Below are 14,495 nucleotides of genomic sequence, written 5' to 3' on the forward strand. Positions count from 1 at the left end.
CTATTAACACGAGCGCCTACGATTTAGCATGAGCACTCACATAATCCCTTGGGTGCCTGCGTTGAAGCGTGAGTGCCCACATTGAGGTGCAACCACTCACATTGAAATGCAAGCACCTACGTTGATCTCCCATTCCCCTAGCAAAACTCCTATTCTACCCCGACCTCCCAGTGAGCATCCACGCGAATTGCTAGCACTCGCACTGGCCTAGGTGCACGCATGCTGAAATAGTGATCAACATGAGCACCTCGCCTAATGCTAACCCCTGTTTCTAACCCTAAAATTTGCCTAAAAATAAAAAATTTCAAAGGAGGGATAGACCTACTCACCAGTGGTCCATAGCTAGTCGGTCAATCGGATCGTCGGATCCTCTCAATGTGATGATCATGAACTGGAATGCAGTCCATCTCTCCTTCTCTTCTTCTTCTCTCTGAATAGCTCCAAGGCTTGTGTGTAACAATGACTCCTCATTGGGCCTGTTGTGGCTTATATGGGCCCCCGTGAGGGCCCATTTTCCTCCACAGCTTCGCAATTCATATTTCTTCTTTCCAAATTCTCTATGACTACTTCATATTTCTTCCTCATTTATCCCTTCCACTCTTATTCTTCTTCCTTTGTTTTCGAGAATTTTTCGTCTTTTTTAGGAAAAAATTCTCGAGGGGGCATACACCTCCCATGCTTTACGCTGGGGCATCCTTTCCTTCTTCTATCTTCTACACATCACGAAATTAGTCACTGTGTAAAATAGGGGCAAAATGTAGACACTTAAAAATAATTATTTTTATTATTTTTAATTCCTAACATAGTTAATTAATTTAATTATGTTAATTCAAATTCCCCTCAATATTAATTAATTATAATTAATATTGTCACTATAGCATGTGACTGATTTATTTAATAAATCAACCCCTTTCTTTATTCTTCTAAAAATTGAATCCTCACAAATCTTCCTCTTAGCCAATTAATTTCAATTAATTAGTTAACCCACATGAATCCTCCAAATCATAATCCTAATTTATCATTAACCTAATAAAGTCTTCTAGAAACTCCCTAAACCCACTTAACATTATTCTTCTGATTTTTAATTCCCCCACTCATTCTCTCTCCTAGTCAAATCCTCTTACAAATCCTATCCCACCTAATTCTTCCTCTAATCCCTTCCTAATGAGTTGCTAGTGGCTAATCATCATGATTAGCCACAAAGTCAACTCCTTGTCCCTTCCATCCAACTACTAGCTTTTAATTCTCTTTTCCTAGGTGAATGAGAGATTTTCAAAATCTCACATTCCTCTAGGAATCTCCTCCCCCAAGGAATTTTTAATTCCTTCTTATTCCTCCAGTCCCCATGATCATCCCTTTTAGGAGAATTTTAAATTCCTCCTCCCCATTCTTTAAGGAATGTCACATCCCTTGCTCCTCTCAAGGCACATTGGGAAGTCTTCCCAATGCACCTTGCTCTTCTCAAGGCCCCTTGGGAAGTCTTCCCAATGCACCTTGAGGAGTGTGGAGACAAGAAATGCCATTAAGACATATCTCTTGGTCTCCACACCCTCTCTTGGGCCTTGTGTGATCTCACAAGAAATCCTATCCCTTCATCTTGGATCCATCCTAACCATCCATTCTTCCTCTCCTCTTCTTATAAATTGAGGACTGTATCCCTTCATTCTGCATCTCCAAGTCTAGTAATCTTATGCTAGCCTTTTGGGCCTAGGAAAATCATCTCCCATCCATACTTGATCATCTCATCTTCACATCCCTCAAGATCCATCTCATTTGTGCATAACATTAGAGAGCCATCCACATCAAACAAGCAAAAGGAGCACATCAAGTGGAGCATCATCGAAGGGTACCTTCACTTCGTCAAGCTTCATCCAAAGGAGAAGGTAAAATAGCAAGGTATAAGTGTTGTATTCATGTTTCTTGTGTAATTTGGTTTATGCTTTATCTTCTTATGCTTTTAGTGTTTGATTTGCATACTAACAAATCCAATTTACCTTGCCTCATTTTCCCCTCTTCAGTTGTCTTTGTTCCTCACTATGTTTTACATCTTCCTTACATTCCCTACATCATGAGGCAAAGATCTCATTTCCTTAGAAACAATCTCATCTTATTCAAGGGTTCCACCAACACATCTTATATTCATGACAAGGTCATTCACCTTATCCATAAAGGTTGATATGTTTTCATCCGCTACCATTTTTAATGCTTCATACTTCCTGTTGTTCATCAAAATTGATTAACCCAAGTACACCTGCAATTGATCTATTAAGTAGCCAATTCAATCTATGAAGAACCTTAGAGCTTGGACAACATGACAAGGATCTAAATCCTTCTACTCTCCAGGCTCTGCAAAACCTAGATGGGTATACCTTTGATGCATTTAATCAAACCTATTACACACAAGACTGCATCAACAAAAGTAGATGGATCTCAAAAGGTTCAAAAACTAGGAGGCTACTGTAGATGGGTTAGATCCACACTTGCAACTCAACAATGTTTGAATCATGAGATGGATGGAACAAACTAACATTACAAACATAAAATTAAATGAGGATATTGATTTTAAATCTTTGAGAAAGCCCCAAAATCTACAAGATCAGTACCTTATCCAAGGGCAACAGAGTCATACATCAATCTGTAAATGAAAGCCTCTATTGCAAATCCAATTTATTTGAAGAAAGATATCCCTGCATTAATGCCTTACCAAAATGCATTCTAAGCTCAGACAGAGGATCATACACATCCAAATAGTAATTTAGATTCACAATTTCTGCTCATAGAATTTAAATCCCTTCTGTAAAGGTGGCCTAAGAATAGGAATTACACTCACTTAGGAGGATAAACCCAAACTCCCTTGAAGACTAGATTTATTGAAAATGAAGAATGCCTGGAGACAATCCAATAAACTGTATATATGCCTTACATACATGTGACTGCAACAGAAAAAATTTGCAGTAAGAAGAAACTCTATTCCTTGAAAGAAGTCATTTTACTGCAAATTTGAAACAGACCCAGAATTGGAAACCAAGAAAATCTGGAGCATTTCTCCCAAATTATGGAACCTTTTACAAATGAGAAAAAATGGGAATAAGAAGAGGGGGAAAAAGATTAGGTCTGCAAAACATGCCATGTGTCCCCTTTCTCCAACTGAAATTCATTTTCTTCCTCCTTCCTGTGGAAAATTCCCTCAAAATACCCCAAGTCTATTAAAATTAACTACATGATTCGATTCCTTATCCCGAGAGCTTTTCGGTGAAATATAATAGTTGATATTTTGGGCAAAAATGAGCCTCTGGGTGAATTAATTCTCAATATGTGCACATAATTTAAATTTTTCAATTTTTTATATAGTTTCAACTATATATTTAACTTTGATTTTTGGCCTAACGCCCTGCCACGTGGCAGCCTTTGATTCACGGATAGGGTCCACTGGGTGCCACCTCGCATGACACCTCATCAATCTGCCATGTGTCTGCCACATCACTGCCACATGTACACCACCTGTCTGCCACATCACTGCCACATGTACGCCACCTGTCTGCCACATCATCACCACTTCATTGCCATGTTAGCGGGACCCGCGAGTTGGACCTCCACCTAGACCGCCACGTCATCTTTTGCCATTTCGTAATGGCTAACAGACGTGCATCTTTGGGTCTTGAAATCATGTGCGTCGTTGGATCTCCTTGAATCTACATGCTCTTTAACCCTTCACCATTTCATGAAGCTTAACCGACAAGCATCTCCTTTTTGCGAAATCACGTCAGCCATTGGATCTCTTGAAACATGCTCGATCTGTAGTCTTTTCGCTGCTTCACGATGCTTAACTCTCACACATCTTTACCCCACGAAACAATGCGCGTCGTCGGATCTCACTGAAACTACTCACCGGTTAAGTTGCCCTTTCTCTAGAAAACTTGCCTACCTCAGGATCTGTGCCTGCGTGGGGTCCACCTGGTCACCACTTGTCAGCCTCCCTGGTCACCTCGAGAAGCGCACCCATGTGCGTGGGGTCCTCTTGGGTGCCTAACCAACACCATTCATCAAAAGCCTTGAGGCTTTCACACTATTGATGAGTGGAGTTTTAGTTATAAATATCAAATATTTCTCTTCCCCAACAAATGTGGGATAATACATTTTAGCCTAGCAATGCATTTTGTGAGCTTTTCCTGAGTTTTAATGGCACCAATGGCATTTTTCTTGAAGCTTTCAATGCCTTGGGGTTTATTTCCTTTCCCATATGCCACGTGTGAGGGAGGAGGATCTGTACCTTGCTATTTGCAATTGCTTGAAAATTTATTGCTGCTCCAATACCACATAGAGAAGTCATTTGGTTTCAAATCTATCACGTGAGGGAGGATGGGCCAATTGCTCCTTGCATTTACCTGAGCCTCTGAATTAAATTTAAACACTGCTCTTACCTCCATTTATTTAACACGCATGGAGCAGACCACATCATGTTGCCTGCAGTTCTCATCCACCACGTAGAGGGATATTGGAGCATTGTTTAACATGGCCAATTGCTTATTATGTTTGAAAGTTCTGCAACCTTCCTCACCAGTCATGCAGAGGATGATTTGTTAAGTTTCAATGCCTTTCCACCATGCATTTGGTTTTGAACTTGTTTTAACCTTTGCCAAAGCCATGCAAGGAAGAGGATTTAATTTCATCTGCTAGTAGCATTTTCCTGAAGGTTTTGTAATTACCTTCCAACACCTCCACGTGACTCTCCACCTTCCAGCTCACGACAAAGAAAAGAGAATTTACACCTGCCAATTACTATTTTGCATTTGTTTTTTTTTAAATTCTATGCCCCTTTCAAAACCCATGCAGGAGGAGTTTGATACTATTTCTGAAATTTCATGTTGCCTCTCCTCCACCATACCACGTAGGGGTTGCATTGATTTCCATGTGGGGAGAGGAGTATGTTGGAAAAGTTGTAGAGTCTGTTTGCTGGCAGAGGGCGTGGAGCTGCTTCTATAGCTTCTAATTGCATTTGCTTGAAAACTTCTGCAGTGTCTCCTCCACATGGGATTTTCCATTTGTTGAAGTTGAAAACCCATTCAACTTCCTTCTACTACTCACGTGGGGGAGCTTTAGCATTTGTTGAAGTTTATAGGCTCTCAAAACCATGCAGAGGGAGAAATTGACATTACACCTGCCATAATGCCATTGGTTAAAAGTTTGATGAATATCCCTCCTTCATATTCAGCGGCCACTACAATTCACTTACGAATTGCAATGATTCAATTTCAAGTGTGGCCCTTTACCACTCCATATTATGCACAGGGAAGACATCTAATTACCTGTTGTTGCATTGGCTGAAGTTTAATGCCTCCCCTTCTCAAGAAAGGAATAACACAACTATTCACTTTATAAACCATTCATCATCATATCTTTATAAATTTTCATTGTCCCGTTGGTGAATTTTAGTCGAACTAGTATGGATATACATATATTGCCAGGAAAAAGAACATTTCGCCATTAAAATTAATGCACTGGCATGAGCCAGGTCGGGCCCGAAAGTGGGTCCGACTAAAAAATTTTTTTTTTTCATGCAACTGACCTTTGAAATGCATCAAGAACCTTAAACATACCTCTAGAATCAATCGACATCATTTTCGGATCATCAAACTGAGTTTTGCAACTTTCAGGCACCTGCGCCACATTTTCGCATTTAATCGCGAAGACGTAATTTTCAAACTGGTCAAAACACCTTTCTAGACCTTGCCATCTGACAAGCGTGTACTTTGATATACAAGCATGAAATATACCAAACGGTTTTTCAAGATGAATCCCGAGTGAAGAGATATTAATGGTCAAAGATGACCGACTGACTTTGTTGGCATTGCAGACCTGATGAAGTCAATGTGTAGGCAATTCATGATGCCTTTCTTAAAAGTATCAAACAATCTCTGTAGACCCTCAAATTTGAGGCATAGGTACCTTGAAGTACATATCAAATCTTAGATTTCTCAGTTAGACAAAATGGATGACTAGGTGCAAATGGTGCGCTCATGAAAATAGCTACATTAGCTAATATAGCAGTGAAAGTATGGATCACTGAAATAGATGGCTCAAGAAACCCTTTTAAAAACCGATTAAATGGATTGGCATGAGCTTGAAACTGGAAAAATGGCTTGTCATTTATAATAAAAATATCTTGGAATAAACATTCTGAGATGACATTTATCAAGGCATATTTTACACTTATGCAAAACAGGGCTCCGACTAGCAGCCGAAACAAGGACTTGTCAAAACATACAAACTGCAAACAGATTGAGCTTTGAAAACCAAGCAAATGGATTCATAAAGACTTGAAAATTTGCATGCTGACTCAAATTTATGCATAAAATTGAATCCATTTTGAATTTTACCATGACCATCAATGGGGCAAAAGATATAAACACTCAAAGTAGGCTACTTGGTAAAATCTGTATTTACACCTAAAATGCACTTTCAGCTCACCCCTTGAAATGGATACCTAATAAATTGATCCAAATTGAAATCTGAAAGTTGCACATCACTGCATAGGCCAAATGAAAGGTGTAGGACATGCTTCCCAAGCCTTACCCCTTGAAAATCAACTGGCTCCATTTTACCCTCTCTCTAACTAGGCCATTTGAATGAGATTAGGTGCCTTTCAGAAAATGCAATATCAAAATTTTGAAATGGGGCTCATAAATTCACTCAAAATTAATGAGTCCCAACACTTCCCTTTCAAGCTCTGCAAGTTAGCAACTTTAACCTACACATCTCCTTCATACAAGGTCTCCAACTTCTTCCAAATCTCATGTGTAGTCTACAAACCCATCATATTAGTCATCTCTGAATCAGTCAAGGCACTCAAAAATGCTTCCTTTACTCTTATGTTATATTCAGCATCTTTGATCTAAACAACAGTAACTGGTCCATTCTAAGGAACATTATAAACATTCTTTGGGATCTTCCAATACTCTTCTCCAAGGCATTTCAAGTGAACTTCCATCTAGTCCTTCCAGATAGTATAATTACTTCCATCAAATCTAGGACTCTCCTTCTTGAACACATAAACCGCCATCCCATATCACCTCAAGGGATAAAGCTTATTTCAAAGGATCTAGCTCTGATACCAATTATTAGCAACAACCAAGAAGGAAAACTAAGAGGGGGGGTGAATTAGTTTAAACTGGATTAGAAAAATTAAAGGACAATCTCTAATATAAGAAACAATAGTAGGAATAAAGATAAGAACAATGAAACAAGAACACATAATACCAAGATTTTGTCATGGAAAACTTGATTAAGGGAAAAACCATAGTGGGAACCTACCCACAATAAGATGATACTCTACAGTAGTATGTGAAAATATTACAATGGGGAATGCACATGAATTTAGGCATACTTCCTAGAGCTTACTATGCAAAATAAGAAGGCCCAAAAGGCTACAACCCTCAGGGAAGGCTCGGTACCTTACAATATGATTTAGACTACAATCCAGATTACATGAATTGCAAATATAACATCTCCTTATGCCCGATGACAGTTCCAGTTAAGAACATTTGTCTGTCCTGCAATAATATCTGCTCAATACACCTCACCAAAGGATAAATTCACTTGAGCACCACTCTTTGATAATGCAAACATAACACCAATACCCAATTTACATGACTATATTATCTATTTATACAAGTCATCAACCTTGACTACAAGGTTAGATAAACCCTCAACTTACAATTACAAAATTATATCACATGATACATATGAGAACTACTGGACCAATATAATGATATACATGACATAACGTGGGCCTAAACCAAATCTCCAAACATGCATCACCATCGAAAATCACACCAAGTCAAACACAACATGCTACACCGCCAAGAATACCGTGCAACATGAAGAATATCACTGGATAAACAAAATCACCAATAAAGTACACAAGAATCAATGTGGATCACCAAGACAAATAGGACATGACTAGGAAAAATCAACATGCACATTAGAACCATTTGCAATAGTTGCACCAACACCACTTATTCAAATCTTCATCGATCAACATGCTAACTCATACGAACAGTCAACAACAACTTGGACTAGAAAGCTAGCTTGTGAGGCACCAAATCATGAACCATCTGAAATGAAGATACACAAGGACATCCCAAACCATCTCCCAAAACCATGACACAAGATCTGACAACACTAGAATATACTAAAGGAAATACCAAACTCTACAAAGAATTGATCAGAAGAACCAAACTGTAAACCAGATCATATGGTATGATCAATTAAGCTCTAAGATCACTGAAACCAATACAAAAAGATATAATGATACTAGAAATACTTGATATAACGAACCATGATCCCAATAAACCAATATACAATCACTAGAGAAAATACCAAACTACTCTTAGCAACACCAGAATATGTTGACATCAATGACAACAACATATCCTAGCAGCAACAATATCTAACAAACTACAATAGGGAAAGATACAAATTATTTGAAAAAAAGGATCTCTTGATCATGAATTTTTTCATGAACTCTGCATCAAGCACCTGACATCAACACACATAACTCAAACCTCATCTATCAACACTATTTCTCATACCTCTACCATATTCTCAAATAGCTTGCATATCATTTGAACACAACTCTTTTTCTCTACTTTGAATTTTGCTGATTATTTTTTGCATCACGTACTTCCTCTAATCCTCTTAATTTCTATACATACAACTTAATCACATACCTCCTTTATATACAAGATATATCATCAAAGATTAAACCAAGTTGGCTTGAAACACAATACACCTTCCAAACCATAAATACACACACTGATCGACTCCAGGAGAAAGAGGGGACCAAAACACATCTTTTAAAGATAAATCCACTAATCCGTAGTCACCGAAACAAAAACCTCATCATCCCAACATGCAACACATTCATAATGGTTAAAACATATTATCCTATGCAAATAACTCTTATCTAGATCTCTGCATGCTTTGGTGGGACCCATAACATCCAATTACCTTTCATAAATAATATACAAACCCAATTATAGGTTTAACATAGAGTATCACAATTTTCTATGATATTTACCACAACTTTCAGAGAACACAAAGAAATTTCTGCACCATAAAACTAACTCATCGATAATGCTTAAAACATAACCAAAGAAGATAACATCAGTAACACTTTCCAAGCCTGAGTGCTTTTAGAACAACCAATAGAATAACTGCAACATCAACACATCAAGATATGTTTGAACCACAAACATTCTAGACCAACAACTATCCAAAACAACAAGTTTGACATCAATGACAACCACAACAACATATACTTCCAACAAATACGGTTACCAGTTGTAACAACAATAAAATATTTTTTCAATGCTCATGTTGAGAACCACTTAAAGAGTCAACATGACTAAGATCATAAGGCACACTCAACTAAGAAAAATCTCTGATTTACTAGGAAAGTACTAATTGACACATTTACTCAAATCAAATCTCCTAATTTGCTAGTAAATATCATTTATAAAATATAATAAGGGTATCCATTTAACATGAATATTTAAATCATGATCTTGTCTCTTTAATAAATACTTATAATAGTGTATTCTTACATGTATCTTCATGTTTTTATCTTGACTAAGCACACTTACCACTTCCATGGTCACTATTGTTTACCTTGTGTAGTTTTTTCCATTAGAATCCCTCCTATCTTTCTTGTTTTCTTTGTTCCTCACTATGTTTTACATCCTCCTTGCATTCCCTACATCATGAGTCAAAGATATCATCACCTTAGCAACAATCTCATCTTCTTCAAGGGTTCCAGTAACACATCTGATATTCATGACAAGGTCATTCACCTTATCCATAAAGGTTGATATGTTTTCATCCTCTGTCATTCTCAATGCTTCATACTTCCCTTTCAAGCTCTACAACTTAGCAACTTTAACTTGTGCATCTCCTTCATACAAGGTCTCCAACTTCTTCTAGATCTCATGTGTAGTCTGTAAACCCATCATATTAGTCATCTTTGAATCAGTCAAGGAACTCAACAATGCTTCCTTCACTTTTATGTTATGTTTAGCATCTTTGATCTCAACAATAATAATCGGTCCATTCTGAGGAACATTATAAACATTCTTTGTGATCTTCCAATACTCTTATCCATGGCATTTCAAGTGAACTTCCATCCAGTCCTTCCAAAAAGTATAATTACTTCCATCAAATCTAGGGCTCTCCTTCTTGAACACATAAACCGCCATCCCAGATCACCTCAACCAATCAAGCTTATTTGAAAGGATCTAGCTCTGATACCAATTATTAGCAACAACCAAGAAGGAAAACTAAGATGGGGGTAAATTAGTTTTCACTAGATTAGAACAATTAAAGCACAATATCTGATCTAAGAAACAACTGTAGGAATAAAGATAAGAACAATGAAACCACAACACATAATACCTATATTTTGTCATGAAAAACCTGATTAAGAGAAAAACCATGGTGGGAACCTACCCACAATAAGATGATACTCTGCAGTAGTATGTGAAAATATTACAATGGGGAATGCACATGCCTTTAGGCACACTTCCCAGAGCTCACTGCTCAAAATAAGAAGGCCTATAAGGCTACAACCCTCAGGGAAGGCTCAATACCTTACAATATGATTCAGACTACAATGCAGATTACATGAATTGCAAATATAACATCTCCTTATGCTTGATGACAGTTCTGGTTAAGAACATTTGTCTACCTTGTAACAATATTTGCACAATACACCTCATCAAAGGATAAATTTTCTTAAGCACCACTCTCTAATAATGCAGTCACAACACCAATATCCAATTTACATGACTATACCATCAATATATACAAGTCATCAACCTTGACTACAAGGTCAAATAAACCCTCAACTCAAAATTACAAAATTACATCACACGATACATATGAGATTCATTGGACCAATATAATGATATACATGACATAACATGGACCTAAAAAAAATCTCCAAACATAGTTCACAACTGGAAATGATGCCAAGATCAATCACAACATGCTACACCACCAAGAATACCACGTAACACAAAGAATATCACTAGATCAACAAAATCACCAATAGCACACACAAGAATCAATGCAGATCACCAAGATAAATAGGACATGATCTGGAAACATCAACATGCATATTAGAACCATCTTCAATAGCTGCACCAACACCACTTATTCAAATCTTCATCGATCAACATGCTAATTCACAGGAACAATCAACAACAACAACTTGGACTAGAAAGATAGCTTGTGAAGCACCAAATCATGAATCATCTGAAATGCATATACATAAGGACATCCCAAAAAATCTCCCAAAACCATGATGCAAGATCTGATCACACCAGAATATATCGAAGGAAATACCAAACTCTACAAAGAACTGATCAGAAGAACCAAACTATAAACCAGATCATATGGTATGATCAATTAAGCTCTCGGATCACTGAAACCAATAAAAAAAAGATATAATGATACTATAAATACTCTATATACTGAACCATGATCCCAATAAACCAATCTGCAATCACCAGAGAAAATACCAAACTACTCTCAGCAACACCGAAATATGTTGGCATCAACGACAACAACATATCCTAGCAGCAACAATATCCAACAAACTACAATAGGGAAATATACAAAATTATTTGAAAAGAAGGATCTTCTGATCATAAAGTTTTTCATGAACTCTACATAAAGCATCTGACATCAACACACATAACTCATACCTCGTCTATCAACACTATGTCTCATACCTCTACCATAGTCTCAAATAGCTTGCATATCATTTGAACACAACTTTTTTTCTCTACTTTGAATTTTGCCAATTATTTTTCACATCAAGTACTTCCTGTGATCCTCTTAATTTGTATACATACAACTTAATCACATACCTCCCTTATATACAATATAGATTATCAAAGATTTAAACAAGTTGGCCTGAAACACAATACACCTTCCAAACCAAAAATACACACACTAATCGACTCCAGGAGAAAGAGGGGACCAAAACACATCTTTTAAAGATCAATCCACTGATCTGTAGTTACCGGAACAAAAACCTCATCATCCCAACATGCAACACATTCATAATGGTCGAAACATATTATCCAATGCAAATAACTCTTATCTGAATCTTCACATGCTTTGGTGGGACCAATAACATCCAATTACCTTTCATAAATAATATTCAAACCCAATTATAGGTTTAACATAGAGTATCACAATCTGTTATGAAATTTACCACAACTTTCAGAGAACACAAAGAAGTTTCTGGACCATAAAACTAACTCATCGATAATGCCTAAAACATAACCAAAGAAGATAACATCAGTAACACTTTTCAAGCCTGAATGTTTTTAGAACAACCAATAGAATAACTGCAACATCAACACATCAAGATATCTTTTAACCATAGACATTTGAGACCAACAACTATCTAGAACAACAAGTTTGACATCAATGACAACCACAACAACACATACTTCCAACAAATATATCTACCAATTGTAACAACAATAAAATATTTTTTCAATGCTCATGTTGAGAATGACTTAGAGAGTCAACATGACTAAGATCACAAGGCACACTCAACTAAGAAAGATCTCTCATTTACTAGGAAGGTAATAATTGACACATTTACTCAAGTCAAATCTCCTCATTTTCTAGTAAATATTATTTATAAAATATAATAAAGGTATCCATTTGACATGAATATTTAAATCATGATCTTGTCTCTTTAATAAATTCTTATAATAGTATATGCTCACATTTATCTTCATGTTTTGTTCTTGACCAAGCACACTTACCACTTCCATGGTAACTATTGTTTACCTTGTGTAGATTTTTCCACTATAATCCCTCCTATCTTTCTTGTTGGCTTTGTTTCACACTATGTTTTCCATCTTCCTCACGTTCCCTACATCATGCCTATGTATAGTGCTTCTATTCCTTATAGTATTATATTCACATCCCATATTTCCACTAACATTGCCACTAGTGTCAAACACTCCACCCATGGATCCCATATCATTCTTCCTTCCCAAATGTAGTCCATAGAAACCAAAAACCTCACCCATTATCCAAGAATTATTATAATATCATCCATCAGCCAATAGTTATGTTTTCACTCATTACCTCAAAAACTCATTATATTGATTTTATTATTTTGTACACTACACATGTTTCTCATCCACCTTAGATATAGTATTACAAAAAATTTGACCACTATTCATAAAAAACTCAATGATAATAAGAAGGATTCAATAACATATAACTATCCACATTTAATTCTATTGAAGGGTATGTGCAAGATCATGGTGGGTCAAATAGGCCCTTAAGTGGCAACGACAATCAGAAAAACAGAGTTAGGCAACTTAATGTAAAACTTTGAAAAAGTTAAGAACATTATTTCAAAAATATGGAAGAATTGAATATGTAGAAAATTGAATGTAGTTTCTAAGATACTAGTTGTTTTCTGAGGAAAAAAAATACAATTTGAGGAAAATGTGAAATTTCAATGGAGTAGTACTAAAATTCTAGGAAAAAGATATGAAGCAGGTGTTTGTCTGACCACCGTAACCACAATCAAATCATGATATTTTTTTATAGGATTTTAGATATAAGTAAAAGAATTATGTCTCGATGTGACACATTTTTTTGTATTTTTTTAAAATAAATAATTAATTATGATTTTTTTACTTTATCTTTTTAAAAATATAAAAACTAGTATGTTTGACCACCATAAATTGGTCAAAACTTTATGAAATTCACTTATTTTAAAACTTTATTATATGAAGCATATAATGTAATGCATGTTTTGGATTCAAAAAATGTGATACTATTTGAAAGTTATAGATATTTTTCAATCAGCCTATCAATCAGGACTTTAGTCAAAATATCACCACTTTTTGGCCCCTCATGTGTTGGAATCAAGGAAAATTAAGAGGGGGGGATGAATCAGTGTTTTGCAATTTTTAACTTTGACAATCTATTCATTAAATAACTTAATGCATATGAAGGAAATTAAAGTGAAGAAACACAAAGCAAAGATAAACAACACCATAACACCAATATTTTTACATGGAAACCCAGTTAAGAGGAAAACAATGGTGCGATTCTAACTGACAATACTAATATACTCTGCTAAAAGTATAGAAATATTACATAAGGGGATTGCACATGCATTTAGACACATTGCCTAGAGCTCATTGCTCAAATTACAAGAAAGGGCTACAACCTTGAAGGCTCACTGCCTTACAAATTTTTGTTAGAGACTGCATGAAGTTTTGAACTATGAAGTAGCATCAACAAATGCCTAGATATAGTTCCAATTAAATACAAAACTTATTCTTACTCTACTCTACAATATTGCTCTGTTATGATATTTTGCAGCATATCAGAGCACCAATATTCATCTTGTACATGTGAAACTACACAAATCACTCATACACATATCCCAC

Source organism: Cryptomeria japonica, chromosome 10 (genome assembly GCF_030272615.1).
Source record: "Cryptomeria japonica chromosome 10, Sugi_1.0, whole genome shotgun sequence".
Classification (NCBI taxonomy): domain Eukaryota; kingdom Viridiplantae; phylum Streptophyta; class Pinopsida; order Cupressales; family Cupressaceae; genus Cryptomeria; species Cryptomeria japonica.